The following is a 27,030-nucleotide window of genomic DNA, read 5'->3' on the forward strand; positions in this document are numbered from 1 at the left end:
TAGATTTTGGGCAAATAAGTTGACGAAAGACACCATGTTTGAAGTCGCCGTGGTAAAATTCCAACTTTATAGGAAGGCCCTTGTTTTGAATTTCACTTGCACTTAACTTGACCACTCCAATTTTAATGGATTTGCAGTTTGAATTGTTCTCACTGTTGTGCATCAGGGTTGGCATAAAAACCGTGAAACCGAAAACCGAACCGAAGCCGAAACCGAACTAACCGAAATCTCGGTTTTTTCCATTAACCGCTATTTTTTTTGTTTCGATTTATACTAACCGAATTAAATTTGGTAGAATTCGGTTTTTAGCCCCACCAACCGAACAAGACCGAATTGAGTAACCTCATCAATTTGTGCATAAACCGATCATTCCATAGAAGCCCAATTGCGTTTGATGTTCCAAAAATTGTTCATTCAATGTATGACTTTGGTCTTTGATGTACTAGCTTTTTCTGAATATAGCGTGAAGCCTGCATAAAAGAACACGTCGCTCGAAGTCTTAGCTACCCCTTTTAATCGCTCACGAGTGATGCACCTGTACCACAAGTGCCGCAGCCTACCAAAAAGCATCCCTCCATGATTGGTGCTCATTTGTCGATTTCTTGCGCAGTTGATGCTTTTTGTGTTGATATGTCAATCACTATTTGCTTTCTTCGGTGATGCCTACTATTTGTTCAAGTGAGTAGGTTCATTCGGTTTTAACCGAAAATCGAACCGAATTTTTCGGTTAACCGAATCTTCGGTTTCCTAAATTTTCATGCCAATTTCGGTTACCATTTTTGAAAACCGAATTTGTTCAAAAACCGCAAAAACCGAACCTAAATTTCGGTTAAAACCGAATGCCCACCCTTGTGTAGGAGTATACGTAATGCTGATCCAGAGGAGGACGCAGTTCCAGTGGCGTATGAGGATGCATATCCAGACGCAAGACTCCGAGTTTCTATTTACTCTCCTAATTTTCTTTATGACGACAAGCTCGTCCAATTGTTTTGGTATATCTTCCCGTAGGTCAGCCCATTGATTAAAAGCTAGCACACATCATGGGTCGGAGGCAATAGCCAGTTGTATATGTGGAATCTATCTGGTGCACTAAGGGAACAAGACAAAGCCTTAACATTTTCATTACTCGCGTTGACTCGGAGGTGGGGATCCGGTGCCAGGGTACGATGGGTACCTTCCCTTCTCCATGAGCGTCACCGACTCGAAGATCGTGGGGAACCTCTATCTCGACTCCGCTGCAACATGCACACCACCGGCGAGAAGAAGCCTCGCCCACGCGCCATCCATTCCGCAAAGAACTCCCCCTCAAGGGAAAAAGTTTGCCGCCCACGGGAGAGACCCCGCCGCCGTCACCGCTAATGCTTTGCCATGTGTGACCTTCGGCGGCGGCGAATGGGGCGGGGGTGGGCTGGGAGGGAGAGAGCGAGTGGTGGTGCGGTTTTTGTTGCCTCCCGTGTCGTCTAACCCTAACCACTAGAGCTTCTAGAGTTTGTGTAGCTCGAGTACTAGGTGAATCCATATGCTTTTGATTAGGTCATAGGCATTATTCCTACAAGAAAGGAGTACGTGCAAGCTACTATATAGCTACTATTAGAGCGAGAGTTGGCTCTAGCACGTGCTCCTAAGAGCATCTCTAACAAAGCCCGTAAATCTCGCTGGAACCGAATTTTTCCGGCGGATTTACGGGTTCGGGCTGAAATATGCGCAGAACAGCACCCGAATCGGTGGGCCGGCCCGTATTAGAAGTTCGGGGGCCCGAGAAAGTGGAGCGTCGAACTGTATAAATACAGGCCGCGGTGGGGAGTTGGGTTCCAAAACCCTACTCCCCCGCCGCTCCTGCCGCCGCTCCACCGCATTGACTCTCCACCTCCGGGGAGGAATTACTTCGTCGGAGTCGACTTCTCCGCTCCTCCGCCACCACCCCTCCCACCGCAATGGGGCGCTTAAGATGCGTCGGTAGGGGAGGGGGGCGAATCGGCGACGGAAAGTCGCCACCGTGTCCTCCGGGGGACCGCACTAGGCGGTCGCGCTCCGACGCCGCTTGGAAGTGGGCGGCCCGCAAGTGGCCGCGCCAGTTCGCGCGCGCCGGATCGCACGATCGGAGATGGGCAAGGGGAAGTCGACGCGTGCAGCTCGCCGCTGCCGGCTCTTCCACCGCGCGGCGACGGCAACGACGGCGACGAGGGAGACAGGCCGCCGCTCACCTGCGGGACCTCGTCGGGAGCGACGTCAGTAGAGGTGGTTGCGCTTGTCCTCGCGTAGGCGCCGCCAGCGACCGAAAACCCCTCCTCGGTCGCTAGCAAAGCCCGGGTGACAATCTCGGGGCTAATTTCTAGTTTTTAGGGTCAAATTAGCGCGGCGGATTAGGGTTAGTTAAGTATTTTGGTTTATAATATAAATTATGTTGCAATGTAGCTCGATCGAAGCGAGAAATCCTTTCAATTCGCAATGATCATCGCAGCAAGATTTCCCACGACTTTTAATTTCCGTTTTTCGGTTCACTTTGTCGATTTCTATTCTGCGACGCGACTCAAAACGTCGAAACAAACCAATTCGGGAGACCGAACTCTGTTTTTCGACTTACTTTCATCACACGCCTCTATAATTTTCAAAGTAGAGAGCCAAAATAGTTGGGGCTGAGCGGGAGCCTAAATAGAATTTCCGAGATGATCGGGTAATTAATGACGGCCGTTTCATTGAACCATCTCCTTCAAATATGGAGGGAGTTGTTAGGATTCCATTCAGCAATAAATTTGGCTTACTTGAAAATCGTGACAATATAGTATTTCCGTGAGATGGATCCTCCATAGTGGTTATTATTGCTGGGAGACAAAGCAATAGCCAATGGCGTGCGAGAAACCAGCGGGTGCATTGTTAGTCGGGAAAAATTAATCTTGCATGCCATTAATAATTGCTGCTAATCGGGACACTCCGTATGGCCAATGACAAGATAAAGTTTGCCTCACACGGATCAGCGATCTCAACCGCTCAGAAGATCCAACGTCCAAATATGTCCCAAAAAAACAGAGAAAACGAAATGAAAATCCATTCTACTACGGACGGAGTAGTATATATTCTGGACTGGGTCAATCCCCATCGCTCTCTCCAAATCGACAAGCCGCCGCCGGCATCCCCTCCTTCCAAGCGCCGCCCCATCCTTGCAGAGGAAAGAGGAGGCGCCGCGCAGCAGCCACCCTGGCGGCGCGACTGGCCTGATTGCCGACGCCGCGTGCGTCGATTCGACGGCGCGCGCGGCTCCGTCGATCAAGCCGGTCTGCGTCGTGCGCGTGGACGAGGGAGCGCGGTGCGGTGCTGCACGCAGCCGCGGGGCCACCGGGAGGTCGGGCTGCTCGTCCCGGATACGCCGCCGTCCATGGGTTTGTCGACGTCGGATTCAAAGGTAGCAGGTCCCTCTCCGTCCTTGCTTCGGTAGAGCAGCTGATTCGACGACAAGATTTGGTACTAGTATAGTTGATCTGATTCGACCTTCTCTGTCCCCCACCGTTGTCGCTCCATTCCTCCGCTCCCCCACCCTCTCCTCCGCATCTCCAGCCGACGTGGGGAGCGGCATGCCTCCAATGAGATATGTCGGGAGCTGCAGCCATCCTTGGGGAGTAGCTGGACAACAACAAGGTCTGCAGGTCACCACCGTCTTCCAAGAAGAGCTTGGAGAAGCTATCCCTTGGATCATCTACACTAGGTTTGTACGGTGCCCAAGTCCTCAAGTTGCCTTGAATTCTTGGAAAAGTATGCAAGATATAGTATTATGTGTTAATGTCATGTTAACCACCGGTAACTGTTCATGCCTCGTGTTCTAGTGTCTGTGCAGTTCACCTGATTTGGGTTTTGTTCGCCTCAATATTTTTTCTTCTTCTTAATATGTTCTTAGGTCGATCAATTAGCTTAAGTTTCTGTTGTTGTTAGTTGTTCACTTCGAGAAGCATACCGACTTGTTTCTTTGGATTAAGGGGCCTAGGAGGTCACGGCCATTGTCGCCAAGAGAGTGCGCCGTGCCGGAGTGAAGTTTCATGTCTATCTTGCAAGAGCTAGCAACTGACCTTTCCATAGCACTACTGTATATGCGATACGCTACAGATTATTAAGCGAAACCAATTAAGGTGTAAGGTTGATTCTTCTCCGACGATTTTCAAACGTATATAGAATGTGTCGTAACTGGCGTACTGATCTCAGTGTCGTTTTCCAACCATCAAATGATCATAATTAAGTCGCTGCAAAATGAAAGAATCGATTTAACATGAGATTCTGGATTCCCTGCTACTGCTATCCTATTTAGAGTAGTACCATTTGTTTTCCCAGCTAACATAAGGTTCTGGAACTGCACTTACAACCAAATCATTTGTTTTTTTTACTTGCAAACAATTTTTTTCTACTCTTGCTCAGTGCATGATTTACTTACCAGGAATGATCTAGACTTGTTTTAATTTACCAATGATCTACTGCTAGTTTCATTACCCGAACTGCACCTGTTTGAATTACTGAAATTTTCTCAATGAACTAGACTTGTTTGCATTTGAAAGTGCTTGATGAAGTAGTTAATTGCCGAAATATAGAGTGCATCTACAAAGATAAATTGTTGCCGCATGTCTATTGAAATTCTCAGTTAGTACTTTATCAATATTGTCGATGATGTAAATTATTTCCCCCTGCACTAGGTTGACAAGCTGCCGGCGGCTTCCCACACCGCCCCTCCTCCCAAGCTACACCCCATCCTCGCAGACGATAGAGGAGGCGCCGTGCATACAGCAAAGCTATGGTGGCGCGACTGGCCTGCTCGTTGACGAGCCGTGCATCGATTCGGCAGCGCCACATGGCTCCGTCGATCACACTGGTCTGCGTCGTGCACGTCGACGAGGGAGCTGCACGCAGCCGCGGGACACTGGTGACCAGGAGGTTGACATGCTCATCCTAGAGATGCCACCTTTCCAGGGCTAGTCAGCGTCGGCTTCAAAGGTAGCAGCTTTTAGATTACCTCTCACCCCTTAATTCGGTAGAGCACCTGACTTGACTGTTAGGACGAGCCGTCAAACAGAGAAATCTTAATCGTCAACGCTGCACAATCTCTTACTGGTTGGTAGCTGCGCTTCTGACTTCTTAGTTGTAGGAATAGGGGCTTCTCTTTCTCCAGCGCCTGCCAGCGTCAGAGGCTGTCGATTGATTTCGTACTAGTACGTGATCTGATCCGAGTTTCTTTGTACCCCCAGGGTTTCGCCATTGCCGGCAACGGCAGCCTGGAGAGTCTCCAAAACGAGTAGCAGCACATGATCCGCAAGGTGAGCTACCAATTTCATGTTCGGTTAGATCCGGTGTGGTTCGATTCGTTGATGTGGAAAATGCCTGGACTCGCTTCGGTTTCGGTTGCAAGAGCTGCCGGTGCTGGTTGTGGCTCACCCTCTTGTCTAGCTACATGTTGGAGTGGTGCAGGTAGTATCCACTCATTGCACCTGCATATTTTGTATTTACTGTCGTTTGGTTCAATGGAAAATATTATGTGTTGTGTGAGTGGGTATTGTGATTGGTGGGCCGGTATTGTGCTAATCATTGATTGATGTGGTATGGATGTGGAAATGTTGTTTTTTTTTCGAGAAAACCCTAGCCCAAAGATCAGCCTCTTCGAAGATCTCCTGAACCAAGTCGTGCACTGAGGGCTGGGTTCTGTCAAACACGCAAGAATTGCGGTGCTTCCAGAGCATCCAAGGCGTCGCAGGGTGAAGGAGTCCAGCCCTTTGCACATAGGCTTAGGGGTCATCTGCACGGCCTTGCGCCACCACTCATCGAGGGAGGCGTCGTTGTTGTCCGGCTGGCAGGTCATGCGGAGGCGAGCTAGCACCTCGTGCCAAACCTGTCGCGAGAAGGGGCAGGCGAGGATGAGATGGTGCATGGTCTCAGGCATCTGGTCGCAGAGGAGGCAGCGAGGATGGTGCTAGAGGCCGCAAGGCGTTGGGCAGTCCAAGCGACGATCCATGCCAGGCAAGCCAAGTGAAAAACCTAACCGCGGCGGCGCCCACGTCTTCCAAGTAAGCTTCCAAGAGGCTGGAGGCGTGGAGCCATGGAATTGCGCAAGATAGCAAGACTTGGCGGTGTAGGTACCACCGCGGCGATCCACTTCCAGACCAGCCTATCGGGCTCCATGCCAAGCGTTGTGCGCGAAACGGCCGCCCAGAGCGCCAGGTATTGGCCAATCTCGTGCACGCCAAGGAGGCCGTGGATGTCCTGAGCCCAGGCGTTTCCAAGCAGCCCTTGGGCGACCGTCCTAACCTTGCGACGGCGCTTGGGGATGCAACCGTAGAGGCTGGGCGCGATCTCACGGACGGCGCGGCCGTCGATCCACATGTCTTCCCAGAAGAGTGCGTCGCGGCCATTCCCAACCGTCATGGTGGTGGAGGCAAAGAACAGCGCTCGTTCCTCAGGCGTGAACTGTAGGTCCAGGTCGCTCCACGCACGGCGATCGTCTGTGCGGGAGAGCCAGGGCCAGCGAAGTCGCAGCGCAAGGCCCGTCCGCTCCATGTCCGATATGCCCAGGCCGCCATACGAGATGGGCCTGCAGACGCGGCTCCAATTGACGTGGCAGTTGCCACCTTTTGCTTCCTTCTTTCCCTCCCACAGGAATCCCCTTTTGATCTTGTCGATGAGTTTTAGCGTTTTCTTGGGAAGTCCAAGCACAAGCTGGTGGTGGATGGGAATGGCGCTGATCACCGCCTTGATCAGCGTTGCTCGCCCAGCCTTGGTCATGAGCTTCGCCTTCCAGGTGGGGAGGCCAGCAGCAGCGCGTTCAACCAGAGGTTGCAGCTGTGCAGCCATTGGTCTCCGCAGAGTCAGCGGTATGCCGAGGTAGGTGAGCGGCAGGCCGAACGTGGGGCAGCCGAGCTCATGCAAAGACCGGCGCCGCGGTTTCCTCGTCGCAGCCGAATGAGCGTGGCCGAGCTCTTAGCGTAGTTGACCCGGGAGCCGGACGCGCGGCCAAAAGGCCGCAGGATCTCACGCATGGCGGTCACGTCTTCCATCGTGGGGCAGCAAAACAGCACTACGTCGTCGGCATATAGCGAAAACGCCGGGATGCGTCGCCGTGGGTGCAGCTGGTGCAGGATGCCCGCACTGATCGCGCGCTGGACGAGGCGGCCGAGGGCGTCGACGCCCAGGACGAAAAGCTGCGGCGAAAGGGGGTCGCCCTGTCGTAATCCTCTCCGGTGCCAGATGGGCGGGCCGGGCTCGGTATATGTAAGGGCTTATCTAGCATAATGGAGGGACATGGGCGGACGCAGCGGGGGGGCCGGGGGGCCGTGGCCCACCCAGAAATTCTGCCGGCCCAAAATGATACCCCATGGAAAAAGGCCTGATTAAGCGATTAGCCCAGATTGGAGCAGAGGTCGTCCAGTCGAGGTCACGAGGCTGCGGTCTCCTCTCCAGTCACGCGATTCCCCGCGCGGCCGCTCCCTGACCGCCGCCCTGGCTGCCGCGGCCGCTCCCTGACCGCCGCCCTGGCTGCCGCGGCCCCGGCGCCGCCGCCGCCCGCCCTCGACTCTGCGTCTCTGCCCAGTCCGGCTGTCCGCCCGGCGCCACCCGCGGCCCGCCCTCTCTGCAGCTCTGCCCTCACGGCCTCACCGCGTCCCAGCCCCGCCGCTCGGCCGTTGCAGCGGCGCAGCGACGCACTGACCGTCGGACCTGATCTTACCGCCGAGCCACTGGCCGACGAGCAAACGACCTGGCCGCGACCAGAACCAGAAGTGAGCTCCTATTCAACTATTTTCTGATTTTCTCTGTTTGTCTGTTCTGTTCTATGTGACTCTGTCCGTTAAATACAAGCATGTCAGAGTGTTTGAGTGATGAAGAACGCATAAAATTGCTAAATTTCTAATGTTTCAATGTATCAATTGTGTAGAAAACTAGAAACGAAGAGGAATAGCCAAATTGCGCTACTTTTTGAGAAACAAACATATGATTATAATCGTGCATATTTAATATATATATTGAACTTCAATTTTGACAATAAATTTGTCTTATATACTGTTCATTACTTTATTAGGCAATTTTTTCACATTTTGGGGGGACGCAAAAAAAAAAAAATTTGGAGGTGTGCCCCCCTTCCAATTCTTTCCTGCGTCCGCCACTGTGGAGGGATACCAAAAAAGAGCTCTAATTCCATTTCCATGGGCGATGATATTTTTTTGTTTTCCTCTAATATTTTAGGTAGGCCGAAGCTAGAGGTAGGCTGATATCATCATTCACTTTGTTGACATCCTAAGCGAGGGGTCTATATAGGGCTTCTATACATCTATAGTCTGGGAGCGGTGTTTTGAAACATGGGTGCGTATGCTCCCTATATTTTAAAATGTATCTTACATATATTTTAAATTTTTAAAAAATTTGAAACTAAAAGTTCGCACGTACATCTTCACGTGCTACATGCTCACAAAGTCGTTTCGTAAAAAATCAACTTATCATGTGACGTGTGTAAAAAAGACAAAATTCAGTGCTAAAAATAATGTTTTCACAAGATAAACTTTCTCTTTTTTATATAGACCACACAAAATATTGTTTTTTCGTGAAACTTGACGAACACACGTATATTATGGAGATGTACATGTAGAATTTTTTATCCAAATTTTTCGACATTTCGAAATATAATTTTTTGGTAGAGGGAGCATACGCACCCGGGAGCCGAATTGAATTTCCGCTATAGTCTTTGTTAACTCATCTTAGCAAAACACGCTGTGAGCATGGGATATTTATGTGTTTGGCAGGTCATTCATGAATTGCCAATCAATCATGTCTTTTACTTACCATTTGACCATTCTACTTGCATGTTAACTTCCCAATTCTTGACAAAGTGAAGAGAACTACTATGTTTGGTTGGCGTGAACTTACATTTACACCCTCGTAGACTCTACACAAATTATTATTTTTGATAAAGAGAATATATCAATATCATGCAAATATCATATACAACCACCTCTGCAACAACGCCGCGCCCTAACGACAATACAGATACACATAGCTAAAAAAAATTACAGAAAATAAAAGTCCACCTTGTAGCAACAGACCAAACACCACAACTAGAAATCCATCTTCTCCACAAGTGACACCTCAAAGAAGGGAATAGTGCACAAGCACAGTACACGAATCATTGGCACAACAGTAGTGGTAAGCTTGACTGGTGTGTTGATCAAATTAGTTTCATCATAAAATATATGTAATATCAAATGTATTAGCAGCATTTTCCACAAGCTTGATCAAATTTAAATAGGTTTGACTTAGATGAAGCTAAAACTTCTACTAATCTGCACATAGGGACTAGTACTCAACAGCTCAGCAATACATACATTGCATATCATAAACCACATACAGAAGTACATCAACCTTCGTGCATGCCCAGAGTTTTACGATCACAACGCAACAACAAACTTAACAAATGTTTGTTCAAAACAATCGACTATGACAACAAAAGAAATCTGCATATTTCTCCAAGCCAGTCATTTGCGTTAGTTAAAGGGGACTGGACAATGTATGATCGTGTTTACTCAGGGCAGCAAGAGCAGGAGACACAGTCATCAGTCAGGGCTTAGTGTTCCGGGGTCAGGGTCTGCTTCCTCTGAGGACTCACATGTTTCCCTGAGCAAAGGCGATGCAAAAAAAAAGAGTTATTTCTCTTAAGCTATTCATCCTTGAGGACTCGCCTGTTTTCCTCCGTGAATATGTCGTGTGGGCTTTGCATAACACCGCTCAAAATAGAGTGCATGCTCGTTGGCTGAACTGAACGGAAATGCAGCGTGGGGTGTTGAAGAGTACGATCTGTGAATGCAATTCCCATTTCTCGATGGATTTTCTACTATAAAAAAAGTAAATGTTGCACATTCACTGAAAATAACATTGGTTGGCTAGTCTACAGTATAATTGAAAATAACAATGGTTGGCTAGTCTACAGTATAATTTAAAATATAACGCAACATACAGTTACTGCCATAGATTGCCATTTTTGCTGCGACAGGATACTAACCCAGTGGTAACTGAAAATCATCGCCTAGCCTCAAATGTACAAATGAAGATGGCATGAGGGCACTGGGGTTAGCTGACCCCAATGAAAGTTGGAAAACCAATTCGGGAGACCGAACTCTGTTTTTCGACTTACTTTCATCACACGCCTCTATAATTTTCAAAGTAGAGAGCCAAAATAGTTGGGGCTGAGCGGGAGCCTAAATAGAATTTCCGAGATGATCGGGTAATTAATGACGGCCGTTTCATTGAACCATCTCCTTCAAATATGGAGGGAGTTGTTAGGATTCCATTCAGCAATAAATTTGGCTTACTTGAAAATCGTGACAATATAGTATTTCCGTGAGATGGATCCTCCATAGTGGTTATTATTGCTGGGAGACAAAGCAATAGCCAATGGCGTGCGAGAAACCAGCGGGTGCATTGTTAGTCGGGAAAAATTAATCTTGCATGCCATTAATAATTGCTGCTAATCGGGACACTCCGTATGGCCAATGACAAGATAAAGTTTGCCTCACACGGATCAGCGATCTCAACCGCTCAGAAGATCCAACGTCCAAATATGTCCCAAAAAAACAGAGAAAACGAAATGAAAATCCATTCTACTACGGACGGAGTAGTATATATTCTGGACTGGGTCAATCCCCATCGCTCTCTCCAAATCGACAAGCCGCCGCCGGCATCCCCTCCTTCCAAGCGCCGCCCCATCCTTGCAGAGGAAAGAGGAGGCGCCGCGCAGCAGCCACCCTGGCGGCGCGACTGGCCTGATTGCCGACGCCGCGTGCGTCGATTCGACGGCGCGCGCGGCTCCGTCGATCAAGCCGGTCTGCGTCGTGCGCGTGGACGAGGGAGCGCGGTGCGGTGCTGCACGCAGCCGCGGGGCCACCGGGAGGTCGGGCTGCTCGTCCCGGATACGCCGCCGTCCATGGGTTTGTCGACGTCGGATTCAAAGGTAGCAGCTTATATATTCCCTCTCCGTCCTTGCTTTGGTAGAGCAGCTGATTTGATGACGAGATTTGGTACTAGTATACTTGATCTGATTCGACCTTCTTTGTGCGCACAGGTTTTCGCCATGGCCGGCAAGGGAAGCCCGGAGAGCCTACAGAACGAGTATTACCACGTGATCCGCTAGGCAATCCGGTGTGATTTGATTCTGTTGATGTTCATTTCGGGTTTTGGGCGTTCCATGGCATTTGGCGCCATGGCCAGAGGAATCCCCCACCGCCGTCGCTCCATTTCAACGCTCCCCCACCCTCTCCTCCGCATCTCCAGCCGACGTGGGGAGCGGCATGCCTCCAATGAGATATGTCGGGAGCTGCAGCCATCCTTGGGGAGTAGCTGGACAGCAGCAAGGTGTGCAGGTCACCGCCGTCTTCCAAGAAGAGCTTGCAGAAGCTATCCCTTGGATCATCTACACTAGGTTTGTACGGTGCCCAAGTCCGCAAGTTGCCTTGAATTCTTTGAAAAGTATGCAAGATGTAGTATTCTTGTGTTAATGTCATGTTAACCACCGGTAACTGTTCATGTCTTGTTCTACTGTCTATGTAGTTCACCTGATTTGGGTTTTGTTCGCCTCAATATTGTTTCTTCTTCTTAATATGTTCTTAGGTCGATCAATTAGCTTAAGTTTCTGTTGTTGTTAGTTGTTCACTTTGAGAAGCATACCGATTTGTTTTCTTTGGATTCAGGGGCCTAGGAGGTCACGGCCATTGTCGCCAAGAGAGTGCGCCGTGCCGGAGTGAAGTTTCATGTCTATCTTGCAAGAGCTAGCAACTGACCTTTCCATAGCACTACTGTATATGCGATACGCTACAGATTATTAAGCGAAACCAATTAAGGTGTAAGGTTGATTCTTCTCCGACGATTTTCAAACGTATATAGAATGTGTCGTAACTGGCGTACTGATCTCAGTGTCGTTTTCCAACCATCAAATGATCATAATTAAGTCGCTGCAAAATGAAAGAATCGATTTAACATGAGATTCTGGATTCCCTGCTACTGCTATATCTTGTCAATATTTAGAGTAGTACCATTTGGTTTCCTAGCTAACATGAGGTTCTGGAACTGCACTTACAATCAAATCATTTGTTTTTCTACTTGCAAACAAATTATTTCTACTCTTGCTCAGTGCATGATTTACTTAATTACAAGGAATGATCTAGACTTGTTTTAATTTACCAATGATCTAATGCCAGTTTCATTACCGGAACTGCACCTGTTTGAACTACTGAAAAATTCTCAATGAACTAGAATTGTTTGCATTTGAACGTGCTTGATCAAGTAGTTAATTGCCGAAATATAGAGTGCATCTACACAAAGATAAATTGTTGCTGCATCTCTATTGTAATTCTCAGTTAGTACTTTATCAATATTGTCGATGATGTAAATTATTTCCTCCATGCACTAGGTTGATAGGCCGCCGGCGGCTTCCCCCACCGCCCCTCCTCCCAAGCTACACCCCATCCTCGCAGACGATAGAGGAGGCGCCGTGCATACAGCAGAAGCTATGGTGGCGCGACTGGCCTGCTCGTCGACGAGCCGTGCGTTGATTCGGCGTCGCCGCGTGGCTCCGTCGATCACGCTGGTCTGCGCCGTGCACGTCAACGAGGGAGCACCACGCGGTGCTGCACGCAGCCGTGGGACACTGGCGACCAGGAGGTTGACCTGCTCATCCCGGAGACGCCACCTTTCCAAGGGCTTGTCAGCGTCAGCTTCAAAGGTAGCAGCTTCTAGATTCCCTCTCACCCCTTAATTCGGTAGAGAACCTGATTCGACTGTTAGGACGAGATTCCGTACTAGTACGTGATCTGATTCAAATTTCTCTGTACCCCCAGGGTTTCGCCATGGCCGGCAAGCGCAGCCTGGAGAGTCTCCAAAACGAGTAGCAGCACATGATCCGCAAGGTGAGCTACCAATTTGTTCGGTTTGATCCGGTGTGGTTCGATTAGTTGATGTGGATAATGCCCTGACTCGCTTCGGTTTCGGTTGCAAGAGCTGCCGGTGCTGGTCGTGGCTCGCCCTCTTGCCTAGCTACATGTTGGAGTGGTGCAGGTAGTATCCACTCATTGCACCTGCATATTTTGTATTTATTGTCGTTTGGTTCAATGGAAAATATTATGTGTTGTGTGAGTGGGTATTGTGATTGGTGGGCCGGTATTGTGCTAATCGTTGATTGATGTGGTATGGATGTGGAAATGTTGTGTATGATATATATTAAGTTTTATCATAGTGGCCCTTCTTGATTTGGTTTTTGTTGTGCTTTTGTTTGCCCTTTTGTAGCATATGCGTATAATATGGTTATTTATCGCAAGGTATTCTATAGAAATAAGCCAGTAAATAAATGATATGTCATTTATGTTGTGTAATTTATTCATTTCATTAGTTGTGCCCCTTCCTTATCGTAGCTGTTACAATTTGCTTTTTCTTTTGGCAAAATCCTTTTTTTGAATTGCTGAATGCTAGTAGCAATACATACGTAGGTAGCAATAGGCCAATAAAATTGTGCATATATGCAGTGGTTGCATGACATATACCAATTTATATTTATTACTAATCCTATCATTTTATTTAGTGGATACCGGCTAATTATCGTCGTAGTTTGATTTCTGCACACTAACACGAAAAGCTTTTTTCTGAAGCTATTTGTTAATTGATGAGAGCGGTGGCCTTAGCCGGGTTGTCCTGCTACAGCGCGAGGAGCGACAGAAGGGCTAGATCAACATCCGCCACCCATAGATCATCTAGGTGCAGGCAGGTTTTGGGAGAGGCTTCCAACGAGCATCTTGTAGCAGCTGAAAAGGTCAAGGTCGTCTTGCTTTCATTGAAAATTCTCCCTGCTTGAAATGCTCACTTCAGGTAGGTAAGCTACCATTACCCGCTGCCAAACGAGCAAGCAATAACATGGTCCGTTATTCTCGTTGATTCAAAATCATGATTACTTGATGCATGTATGCTTGGATATGACCAGAAAGGCTTATTCTTTCTTTTTTCTACAACATTCCATCTGTAAAAAAATATTGGAAACTCGTCATGTAAGTTTGTTCGTAAAGTTTCATTTTTTCTTGTTGTTGATATTTGTACATATAGGCATTGCATCTAGGATGCTTTTGTTTCTTCATTTGTTTGATGCTTAGTTAGTTATACATATGAAATGCCAAAGCCTGCGTATACATTTTCAGGTTCAGAGCATCATACCGGTGTGCATGCCGGCACCATGGATCTGGAGGCTGTTGGGGAAGCATACCCGCTGCTGAAGTAGAAGAGGTAGGAGCTGTTGAGGAAGGGAGAAGGAAGAGCAGTCCCTGGACTACAATGGTGCAGTCCTGCATCAGCAAGTTCGTTCTGATCGTAGGTACTGTAATGGTTTAAACTCTCCACATCGGTTAGTTGGAGATTCAGTAGCGAGCAGCATCAAGGCAGCCTGTACGCTGTCTGCTCAAACCATCTGTAGTTTTATCTGTGAATCAATTCAAGTTAGTGGCAAAACAGATGCATCACCACTACCTCTTATTTCAGGTACATATCCACTGTCTTGGCTGGACATTGTAGCAGCAGTGCTGGTCCTCAAGGTATAATTCATTTGTGTGCTCTTGTAGTGTCTGTCCGTGCTATGTTGTTGATTGTCTGAATGTTTTGCTGATGCATTTTGTGTGCAACTATATATATATGTATGTGTTTTGTTGGCGGATAAAGAGAAGCACCAAACGGAAGTGATGGCCATCTCTTCGACTCCATCTGTTTTCTCTTGTCTACATGCCCATGTTGGCATGATCACCTCTACATCCTTAGATGCTATGTTTTTTTTGTCTCGGTTAGGTTGTATGCTCAATTTGGCTGACATATTTAGATAGAAAGATGCGTCTTTACAGTGAGCTTTGTTTGGTCAACTTAATCAATGTCAACCTTGAATCTGAAGTTTTATTTCTTAAAACAGAATTCTGTTTTGTGTTTGAGCTTCTAATTTGTTGATTGCACTTGTTGGAGCTGATCTGGAGTACTAGTTCAAAGTAGTTGATTGTTTAATCAACACAACGTTGCCACTTTACAAGGATGGTTATCTCAAAAAGATTCATTTCGGCCACTAACGATGAATTATGTTTGAATGACATGTCAGGAGTGCTGTTTACACATTGAAATCTTTTGAAGTATATATTGTTTGTTGTATGATATGGGTGTCCGAAAAATAGCAAAGTGCAGTACAAAATTTCTATTTCTAGTCTATTATCTAAGCTAACTTTTACTTTTCTGTTCTTACTGAGAATTATTGAAATTCACTGTTTTTACCTTGAGGCCTTTGTAAACCGAACCAGCCAATAATGTGGTTATGCCAAGCTAAATTGGAAGATCGGTTTGCTATTTCAGTACTAGTGTTGTTGGTGAACGAAATAGAATAGTTGAGAAATTTGTGGGTGTATGTATTAAGTTTCTTTTGTAGCTCTTGTTTGCACCCTTTAAAAATTGGAAGAAAAGTTTTGTGTAATTTATGTTCAGTACAAAACCTGATGCGCTCAAGTGTTAATTTGGATCTGAGTACATTGATACGAAACCATGATGGTCTGTAATTTGATGCAAGTCTATTTCTTGCATGCATTAGGTTTGTGTGGTATGCATCTCGGTTACGACAGCTTGATCTGCAAGGTTTTGCCTCAAAAGGGCAACATGTAGTGCCTCCAGAAGGAGTACCACATGATCTGCAAGGTGAGCTGCCAATTTCCTGTCTGTTTTCGGTCGGTGTAATTCGGTTCCATTACTATTACAATGTCCAGATAACCCCTGGTTGGCTTGCAGGAGCCGCCGTTGCTGATCGTTGCTCACTCGCTTTCCTAGCGACATATTACATGACAGGGTTCCAATAATTTGAGTGGCGTAGGTTGTTTCCACTGCTTGATTGCACCTGTATATTTACGATTTAGTGTCGCTTAGTTTGATGGAAAGTATTATGTGCTTTGGAAGTGAGTATTGTGATTGGTGATCCGGTATTGTGCTAACCGTTGATGGAAGTGTTATTTAGGTCCTCTGTGTTCTCATTGTTTCAGTATAATGCATACTGCATGATGCATACATGGTTTGCTGGGATTAGGAATATTCTTTGTATTTAATTATCTTTGTTCAAAATATTGGAACCCTGTCATGTAATATTTGGTTGATAAAGGTTGCTTGTTTTGGGAGAATAGCTCCATTACTTTACATTTCTCTACTTCTGGTTTAAAAATAGCATAATAACAAAAATTGGCTACTACTAGATGATAAAATAAGTTTATGTTTGATTCGAACATGAAACAATGTACTCAATGCCAATCCTGTTTGATCTAGTTTTTTGTTACTTGGTTCTTTTTGCCCTGAATTAACATATGTTTATCTCTTGCGAGTTGTGCTATTCCTAGGAGATTTCACGGGCTGCCTAATCATCCTAGCCACGGATGGTGGTGTTGACTCAATGTGTTTGGGTGAGTTTCTTGTTCTCCCTTCTCTCCTCTACATGCCTAGGGAGGCATGGTTACCGATGCATGTTCAGATACTATGTTGATGATCATAAGTTGTTTCTATTTGGGCAAAAATACTTGCCCCTGTCTTTTATATGTCAAGAGGCCAGAAACTCCCATTTCTTATGTGAATGTTAGTGATGTAGTGGAAGTTTTAGGTTGCTGCAATGCCGTGCCTGAACATAGTTTGGCATCTAGTTGTGTGTTCTTTAGTGTTTTTTCAGGTTGAGGTCCTTTTGGCAAGTTGCTGCCCAATTTTTCCGGTGAAATTTGATGCAATAGTAGCGATTTTCCTCGATTTGGTGACTGTAACTGTCAAAACGCTTCAGCCATTTAACTCTACAATCTGGAAATTTGGTGTGATCTATTCATTCATTCAAATTTATCGTCTACCCTCTTCTTATGTTGGTTACAAATTTGTTTCCTTTGACAAAATTGTATCTTTTGAATTGTCAAATACTAGTACCACTGCCATTTATAGGCAGCAGTAGCACTACATGTACCAATCTTTACATATTACTACTAATATAACAAGTTTTCCTTATTCCGAAATTACATTCAAGATAGTAATTCTGCTAGTCAAGTTTTTTTAACATCCCATTGCTTTTCTTTCTTTCCTGGAAGTTAACTCATCTCTTTACTCAGGCGATCTCCACATCACAGTTGTGTTTGCTCTCTATAATGATCTCCACATCACTTGCTATCAATTTCGTTTGGTTTTTACAATCCTGAAATTTTTATGTACATGCATGTCACTATGTATCTGCTTCCACTATTTAGTCCATGCACAGAGAAAGTTTTTATTGTCCAATAGCTCGAAAACCAAGGTGCAGTAGTAAATTCACATTACATAGGTGTCTGCCTTTCGAGGAAACAATAGATAGGTGCATGTTCGTTGTCCTGCGTGTCGAGTTGAAACCCTTCTTGGAAATATGTTTATTTCTTTGCTAATTCTGATTTATTAGAGCTGGCAGCGATGCTTTGCCCCTGTTCGAGGATAAATGACAAGGCAGCAGCTGGAGCGTTGAGGCTGATGCATCAATTGACAAGGAAGAACACAGGGACAAGGATACGTCAGCATCAGGCAGCACCTAGCCTGTGATGTATATAGTTGCAAAGCATGTGTTTTGCTATAATAGCTGCTGTCCCAGGTTGCATAAGCTGTGTTGTATAAGCCTTTGGCTTTGTTTTATTTCCTGTGTGATGTGAGTGTGTAAAAGCTGGAAAGGCTTGGCACAGTTTCTTGCTGATTATATTCACTTTAATTTTTGATTGTTTGATCTGTGACCCTAATGCCCGAAGAAGGAAAAAAGTTCATGCAAATTGTTGATCTTCTTGTGTAGTTGTTGCAAAGTGGAAGGATTGAGGATTGTTGGTTTGGAGCTGAACTAGTTTTGCCTGGTCGATCATACGTGTCACAAGCTGAGCTTTTATATGCAACTTGCAATGCGTATCTAGTTGCGCTTATGAAAAAACTTGCCTGATTGATGACACCATCGTATCTACAAGAAGCGTGATTGATTCTAAGAGCAACACCTTCTCTGTGAATGAACTACTGTAGATCTTGTTTGGCTTCAACCAAGTGATCCATTTTGCAATATACACATAACAATAAAATTTTCCAGGAAACGAGAAACTTGACATACACGCTAAACATGTGTAGATACTCCCAACGTTTTGCTAGTTGTTTCCCTAATTTGCCCCCACAATTAGTCTTCTCATGCATTAGTACGATCCAGCAAATTCTTCTATTTTCACTGTCCGACTCATCGACTATATCTACATCCTCTTATCTTCTCATCGAGCGGTATGCTTGATAAGAAATCCAAACCAACAAACAATACATCCTCTTATCTTTCCTACCTGGACTAGTTATCCAAACAACATCACCGCAAGCTTGATGGAAGACAAGCTCAACCAACTTCCTGACGTGGAGAGCGGCGCTGGCGTCAGCCAGGATGAGCTCGTTCCCAACTTCTCATTGCCAACTTCGATGGTGACCAACAGTACACCACCGAGAGTGGCAGCGGTGACAATGAGGATGACGTGTCCTGGTGCTTGGCAACCAGACTCGCTTTCCTATTCGAGGCGTGTGTGCTTGAGCTATGCGCCTAAGTCGGCGATGATTCGACGCGCGAGCTTCATGCTGGTTTTGGTCCACAGGGTCACCTCGCCCAGCTTCGCCTCCATAGGGCCACCATGTCCTGCATCGCCTCCGCCCGGGACGCCGTGGCCAGTGCCTCGACCAGCAGCTGCTCCTCGCCCTGCTACGTCTGGGTCGGCAAGAGCTAAGCCACATCCGGCGAGTCCAAGTCGCGTTTGCCAACGCCCGCGCCCGACACTACTGCTTCCTCCCGCTGGGTCCGGCGTCCACGTTGTCGTCATGCTCATGGCCGGTGTCGTCGCCATTTGCCGGGTTGTTGGGTCCCTCTGAAATTACGTATGTGCTTCAGTTTGTTGAACAAAGGAATAAAATGATAATCACAAGAGTATATCTTCAGATTACCATCATCACTCTCTTCAAAGACGTATATGTAGTTGAGGTCCAAGACGTCCAAATCGTACTCTTCGTCGATCTCTTCCCAATTGATGGATTGATTCAGGTCTAGACCATTCGGATTGAGCTGTTCATCTTCCATGACAGTGGAGCACGAGAGAAGGAGCGGAAGGATGAGAGAATGGCTCCATTTTTTCACCAACGGAAGGCTTTATAGAGAGGCGTGAGCGGTAGAATGCACTCAAAAGTTTTGATGAAAATCTGGCGCTAAATTTTCCAAGTGATTACACAGCTAAAAATGCTTTGTACTTGCAGGTTTTAAACTGAAGAAAGAAATCATGTGCGCAAATAAGGCGGAGTGGAAGGCACGCACGCGAGAAAGAGAGAGGCGTGCGCTGCTCGCTGCAATCAGCGTCGGGGATTGGGATTGTGACATGGGCAAATTAGTGTAGCTCTTCTTTTGTTTAGCTCTTCTGTTTGGAGGCGCTGACTCACGGGAGGCCGTCGTCAGGTTGATTACTGAGCCGTGTACCCAATTTAGCACAAGGCTAGATACGAGGGCGCAGCAACTTGGCCCTTTTATAGTCTCTGGTCGGACCCGTGGCGTCATAGGGCAGACAGGCGAGTGTAGGCCGATCATCTGTTGTGACAAGGGGGTTGAGGTATTGTGAGGCAAAATGGGTCTGGTAAGGCTAAAGAGGAGGAGTGGAAAGGTCTGGCAGGCTACACTCTTGTGTGAACTCCATGCTAGATAGTATAATTTACTTGCACTAATACTTTGGCGATACATATCAGGAGATAAAGAGAAAGGGTGAGACTTCAATGGAACATGGCATGTCGTGGAGTCTATGGGATGGATGGATCCATCATACGCTCCTCTACCCTCCCCTCCAAGTCCAAGTCATTTGCCTTGCATGGGCACTGAAAATGCAGAGAAGTTTGCAAATCGACAGCTAACAAGCTGCATGTCGACACACTTGATTGGTAGGGGCAGTGAAACCATCCCTTCGTGAACAAATCAATCCCACGCGGTTAAGCGAGTGCGATATCAGCAATCTATGACACACCACATCTCAATCGTCAGTGTTAGACAAATTTGAGGGGCCTTGGGCGAGTGAACCGAGATTTGGCTCCTGGCCCAGCATGAAGCAAAGTTCGAATTAACTTTGTTCATGTGATTATACTGCCGCCATTGAAGTAAAATACTCTGTAACCGAAAAGCCATTGAAGCACAAGTTTGAATAAACTCTGTTCATGTGATTAGTACCACCGCCTGCGCAGCGGATTATTAGCTCATGTCACCAAATTAGTTCTTAATTTACATAAGGAGCTAATAAACTGGTATGGAGGTACTAACTGTTTTAAGACGCATTTCGAGCAACATATGGCGCTCAATGGGTCAAATATGGGATGTATAACAGCTGAGCGGAATTACAAAGATATTGCTATCCCTCCAACTACAGTCCGGCCATGATGTTAAAGTTCTAATGACAACCCGGCACAGACCCTGGATTGCTGTCAGTTTTGGGCAGAACAAATTGGCTTAACCTTGAAACTATTGGGACACACGATGGAGACCTAGCTATTCCATTTGCCCACTAACACCCTAGGAACTACTAGGGCGCCCATTAGCACCTCCAGCACCTAGGATTAGGCGGCGGACAAAAGAAAAGAATGGGTTTCTCCTTGCTATATCGAGACGGATTAGGAAAGAGATAGGGATGGATGGATGGCGGAAGGAGCAAGACGTACAAATCTGGAGAGAAATAGAAAGGGGACGCCGTGGATGGATGAGGGAATAGGAGCTCTCCGGCGGCATGGTGCGGCCTCTCCTCCCCTTCACATAAGAACAACTTGCTGTCCATGAACAAGAAGCAATGCTAGGGAACATGGCAAATTCCTGTCCAATCAAGGGTCTGAACCAAGTCATGCATTTGATCTAGAACAAATTCATGCATCAATTCTAGAAGAACAAATGGAAGCTCCATACTGAACAATTGTAATCAGTATACTAGTCGATTCTCAGCCACCTGAGTGCCTCCACGCTGCACTTCAGGATGTTGCCGATGGTGTTCGTCACCACGCTTCCTCCGACATCGCCTCCCGGTACCTCCCCTTCACACCCCTCATCTCCTCTTCCAGTATGATTTGAACCTGAAAAATATGCAAGATTCTCAGTACTGTGTATGCATCAAAAAACATCAAAAGATCAAAGCAATTTAGCATATACTAGTGCCTATACACACAACCATTATTCGTTGACTCAAACATGTTGGAATCCATACACGCAAGATCCTACCAATTCAATATCAAAAAAGAAATTTTTTTGTTTAGCAAAAGTACATGGAGAAGAGGGGCTCACTAGCAGCAGCATATCCTTCTTTTTGCAGTATTCTAGTAGGGTATTACTACCCCAAATGAATTAGTGTTGAATAATTGGCTGAACCTGACAAAAGCTCCATTACAATAGATATCCATCCACGTATAAACTAGTTTAGGGGTTACAAGTACTAGCTGTAAATCGATGGTGCTAAACCGTTCAAGGGAAGTGGCCAACGCAGACAGTCAAATTAATCAAAGATATTTGCTGCACATCACAGAGAGGTATCAAACTTGGATGACTAAATCAATTATTTATTCCAGGACACGCCACAGTTAAAAATCAATACTGCTAATCCCATTTTAGTTCTTGTTGATTCTGAAGACAGGCAAAGAAAAAATATGAGTTGCGCATGAGAGATGTAAAGAAACAATCCCAATTTGACATGGATACTATCGTGAGTGGGGATGGAGATAACGTGAAGGAGAGACTGCACTTTCCTTATCTAGCAGCAGATTAGTCATCCATAAAAACTGACAGCTGACAGTGCTACCACCAAATGTACGCAACTTTCAACGGAAATCGCAGTTTCAGCCTATCTTGCCCCCACTAATCCATATCAAATTGATTGATATGCTCGTTCCTGTAGCCAGTATACAGCTTACCAAGTCCGCGAGTAAAGAGTGTCTTGAACCAACACTGTAAGAGCTTCCCGTACCTGAAAACTGCAGCCCCTCCCAAGGTAGCACCAACGGATGTGGCCGGAGAAGCTGCCGTACCGGCGGTTCTAGTACTAGAACGCCTCCCAAAAGAAACTGCTGCTCCTCTGCAGAGAAACAAAGTTTCAGTCAAGGAAACACCATGGCGGCGGAGATCGATCTTGTGCGTGGGGCTCGGGAGCGGGTGGAGCTTGGCCCGATGGAGAAGGGGACGGCGGAGGGGAGGTGGAAGTCGACGGGGAAGAGCGGCGGCCGCCTTCGATCTGGGTGGCAGCTCAATGGAATGGGAGACGCCGCTGCTGGGCCAGTAGCCCTATTGGACTATTGGACTCCGTCTCCGCTCAAAACGCGCGAGCCTCGGCCCAAAAACCAAATTCGTTTGGCCAAATCCTGCGCGGGAATGCTCTTAGTATTTCGCTAACCCTACTACTACCGACTTGATTGAATCACATACACATCATGCATTGATAGGCACCTCCTCTACAAGTACATGCATACATGTGTACATCTCTCTCTATCTTTGTTTTATTTAATGTGTACAAATGTCTCTTACCGAGCTCGGCAAACTAGAGCAAACAAGTTTTAAACTGAACTTCAGTAGATGTTGATATCGCGGGGTTGTCAAGCGATTTATCGCCCGAATGGAATCACGATGTCGAGATTGTTCTTGCCATGCGACGGTTTGCGCGTATGCGCCTTGGTTTGCCGGAACAGGGGTGTGGCGATGGTTGTATGAACGATACACGATGTTCCCGAAAAATCCTATTTCGTGGGTACCGAGATTCTTGCCCCTGCCCTAGATTTTACTTCAAAGTGGTGATTTCATGTAACCCTACTCTGTGTATAATTTATAATATATGCTAAAACCAACATGGCAAAAACAAAAATAAAGAGAACAACTTCTTGCAAGAACTGGGTTGATGGCCTCGGAGTGGTACTTTTGCATTGTAACTTCACAATTTTCCCCTTGGATAGTCATATTCATGAAACAGTGCCACCCTTACGGCCTCAATATTTTTCTCCTTCAACCCGCACTCCACCCTCACGCTCACCCTCGTGACCTCACCCGTGCAGCACATGCATTCTCTCTCTATGATCCACCGTGCATGCCCTCGCCTCGTCATTGCGCTTCCTTCGCCTCTGCCACCATGCTCCCTTGGCTCATCGTGCCACCCTCCCTTGCATCACCGCGCTCCCTCTACCTTCCATCGGCTCACCGAGCTCCCCTCCTTTTAAATGGATGGCCTTTTTGGTCCAAGCCAATGACGAATCGCTAGAACCAATGTCAGCAAGGCCTGATCCGGTGGCTGCAAGGTCGGGCACATCGGATCCCGCTCCCACGAGGATAGAGGCAGCACCAGTCGCCCAGTAGCCACGGCCTTGCGAGCATGCATGCATCCATGGATGCCGCCCCATTGATCTGGCATGTCGCTGGTAGTTACCACCACTACCACGCTCTCCCCGGCGGCCCTACTCCATCGCCGTCATCGCGAAAGATGGTAAGGGCTACAAGATGAAGACACATAAGGTTTTCTATTGTTCCCTCTTGGCCTATGCATCTATTCTTACTAGTTCATCAGTTGCATTTGGTGTTTCTTGATTTTGTTCCTCTTTTGTGTGTGTCACTAAACCATTGGTGAAGCGGTTCAGGGTGATGGAGGGGAGCAACATCTTCTTAGCAAGAAGAATGTCGAGAGCATGGAGAGACTCTCAATGGTGGTATGAAAACGCATTTTCACTTTGCTCACTTTGCTCACATTGTTTTCTTCAGTTAGCATGTCTACCTATGACGAAATTGGCGAATGTTCCTGTGATTCGGATCCCCTATGGTTAGATTAGATGGAAATGTGGATCTTTATGTGAGCTTAGTTTCCTTCCTTTGATGTTACCTTTTGTTTTCTCCGGGTTTGTCATAGCCATAAACTGCCTCAAAATTTCCACATGCTTGTGTCGATGTGGTAGTCATGTCATAGTTGCAACAAAAATTATGTCGGGAAGTGCATGTGTGCATTTACGTCGAGAAATTTCTTAATTTTTTTTATAAATCTAAGTCACCTATAGTTGCATGATGGTAGTATCTACTAGACATACCTGGATATAATAAGTATTATCACATGCAATGGTGTATCCTTTAACTATTGGTTTGAAACTAAGGATGATCTCAACGGAGTTCAATGGAATACATGTTCTGGTTTTGGATATTCTTGCATTTTTCTTTTGCTATATTTTGAGCAAATAAGTTGACGAAAGACACCATGGTCAAATTCCATCTTTACAGGAAGGCCTTTTTTTGAATTTCACTTGCACTTAACATGACCACTCTAATCGTAAATATCCTACAAATTCTATCCTTTGAAAGTTTGATATGTTCTTAGCTTAGCAGAAGGTGAACATACAAACAATCACCAAGTGGTGGCTGGGACTATGGACACTCCAAGGAATCTGGCCACAATTTGTTAGTCTATCCATTTAATGATGTAGTCTGCACTACTTTAGCACATGATATTAGTTAGTTAGTGCTAAAGGTTCGACTTCACCCATTACCAATATTATATTTACTACATACTACTTGATCAACTTGTGTGCGTCTACAAAAAGCTAACCTACTCCATATGCTTTTGTATACTGTTGTTGTTCTTAGATGTGAGTTGTTGCTGATGTGTGCTTTACTACAAGACAAATCTTAACTTCTGTTAGTAGCCTTTTTACCACTCCATGCAAATATTGGAATGCATACGATATTTGTTTTGTAGAACCCATGTAAATACTAGAATTTTTCTTGCATTGTCTTCTCATGTTAAACACCTTCATGGTGATTTCAAGGTACATGGAGCAACTGAGGTCCAACATGGTGGAACTGAATGCTAAAAGTTAACAGATTGGGGAAGGTCTGCATTGCATTCTCGAGCAGGAAGAAACAGATGGATGGCTGGATGAGCACCGGGATGAACGGTAGAGATGATTGATGGCACGGATCGGTGACGTGGAGTGTGGAGCGGAGACGTCGTCGCAGATTACTATGCAAACGCGGTGAGACGTACGCGGGCGGTTTAGTGGCCGGAGGGGATGATGCATGCGATCGATGCGACGGATAGTTAATGGCCGGCTGGCCGTGATTGTGTTGAGCGCGTATATTTCGGCGCGCGCGAGGCCTGCGACCGAGTCATTTTATTACGGGGAAAGGTAGTATTTTTGATCTGCGATTCATCGTTTGATTTCTGGCTTGGTGGCGAGAGAGAGTCGTTAATGGGATGGACCGACCGCGCGCAATTGCGGCCGGGGTGTGTACGCATACGTAATCCCACGATTAGTCTGCCCACGATTAGTCTGCCCATGCACTAGTACGATCCAACAAATCCTTCTATTTCCACTGTCCTACTCATCGATTATATCTACATCCTTTTATCTTCCCCGCCTGGACTAATTTTCCAAAAAACATCACTGCAAGCTTGATGGAAGAATGTTGCTAGGTTGTTGGGTCCCTCTGAAATTACGTATGTGCTTCAGTTTGTTGAACAAAGGAATAAAATGAGAATCACGGGAGTATATCTGCAGATTACCATCATCACTCTCTTCAAAGACGTATACGTAGTTGAGGTCCAAGACGTCCAAATCGTACTCTTCATCAATCTCTTCCCAATTGATGGATTGATTCAGGTCTAGGCCATTCGGATTGAGCTGTTCATCCTCCATGACCGTGGAGCATGAGAGAAGGAGCGGAAGGATGAGAGAATGGCTCCATTTTTTCACCACCGGAAGGCTTTGTAGAGATGACAGTGGAGCACGAGAGAAGGAGCGGAAGGAGTGGAGCAGTAGAATGCGCTCAAAAGTTTTGGCGAAAATCTGGCGCTAAATTTTCCAAGTGATTACACAGCTAAAAATGCTTTGTACTTATAGGTTTTAAACTGAAAAAAGAAATGGTGTGCGCAAATAAGACGGAGTGGTGGGCGCGCATGAGAGAAAGAGAGAGTTAAATTAGTGACAGGGGCAAATTAGTGTAGCTCTTCTTTTATTTAGCTCTTCTGTTTGGAGGCGCTGACTCACAGGAGGCCGTCGTCAGGTTGCTTACTGAGCCCGTGTTCCCAATTTAGCACAAGGCTAGATATGAGGGCGTAGCACCTTGGCCCTTTTATAGTCGCTGGTCGGATCCGTGGCGCCATAGGGTGGACATGCGAGTGTAGGCCGAGCATCTGTTGTGACAAAGGGGTTGTAGTGTTGTGAGGCAGAATGGGTCTGGTAAGGTCCAGAGAGCTCATGATATTCTCAACAGAGAACTCATGCCTTTGATGTTTCCAGCTCCGATGCTTATGATCTGCCATCAAGCATTGATGTCATGTGCTCTTTGGCCGGTACCCATTTCATAAATTTTTTTTTTGGAGAACCCATTTCATAAATTATTGAAGTCTTATTTGTAGGACAAAAACCCAAATCACACCCTTTATGCGCATACACATGAAACAAACAAGAAAAAGTGAAAACAGCGCAACACCGCTGGCGCCGAGGTTCTTCTAGTTTGGTACTATATAGAAATTGGATGTTTTATACTAAAACAAGGAGAGGAATTGTCAGGCTATAAATCTGATCTACCTAAATACCTTGGACTCGTGAGCTAGCGGTCCACCCATGACCCATGTACTGCTCAAAGTCTAGAGGTATAGCCTGATCTGCACCGTTGGATTCAAAGAATGGTCGCTTTGTGTTGATCAACAAATTTTTGAACGAACCACACCTCCATGCCAAAATCAGCATGAAATCTAGTCAAGCAGCCAGGCAAGCAGGTAACGTATGGGACAACCAGACCTGCAGTTGGCTGGACTTTTTGAGTGTATATATAAGGGCTTGTCCAGCATAATGGAGGGATACCAAAAAAGAGCTCTAATTCCATTTCCATGGGCGACGATATTTTTTTGTTTTACTCTAATATTTTAGGTAGGCCGAAGCTAGAGGTAGGCAAGTTTGATATCATCATTCACTTTGTTGACATCCTAAGTGAGGCCGTGAGGG

General features: G+C 46.2%; 2 long non-coding RNA genes across 2 annotated transcripts; one reads left to right on the forward strand and one right to left on the reverse strand.

Annotated features, from left to right (window-relative positions):
- Positions 1-3,117: 3,117 nt before the first annotated feature.
- Positions 3,118-5,520, forward strand: LOC127342669 (uncharacterized). The gene is made up of 3 exons (XR_007876827.2): positions 3,118-3,700; positions 4,674-4,971; positions 5,223-5,520. It is a non-coding gene; the product is annotated as an uncharacterized lncRNA (long non-coding RNA).
- A 15,128-nt stretch (positions 5,521-20,648) lies between these two features.
- Positions 20,649-22,309, reverse strand: LOC139835051 (uncharacterized). Its single transcript, XR_011750790.1, has 3 exons — positions 22,026-22,309; positions 21,018-21,141; positions 20,649-20,887 (listed from the first exon to the last, which is right to left on the reverse strand). It is a non-coding gene; the product is annotated as an uncharacterized lncRNA (long non-coding RNA).
- Positions 22,310-27,030: the final 4,721 nt, after the last annotated feature.

This window comes from Lolium perenne, chromosome 1 (genome assembly GCF_019359855.2).
Source record: "Lolium perenne isolate Kyuss_39 chromosome 1, Kyuss_2.0, whole genome shotgun sequence".
NCBI lineage: Eukaryota > Viridiplantae > Streptophyta > Magnoliopsida > Poales > Poaceae > Lolium > Lolium perenne.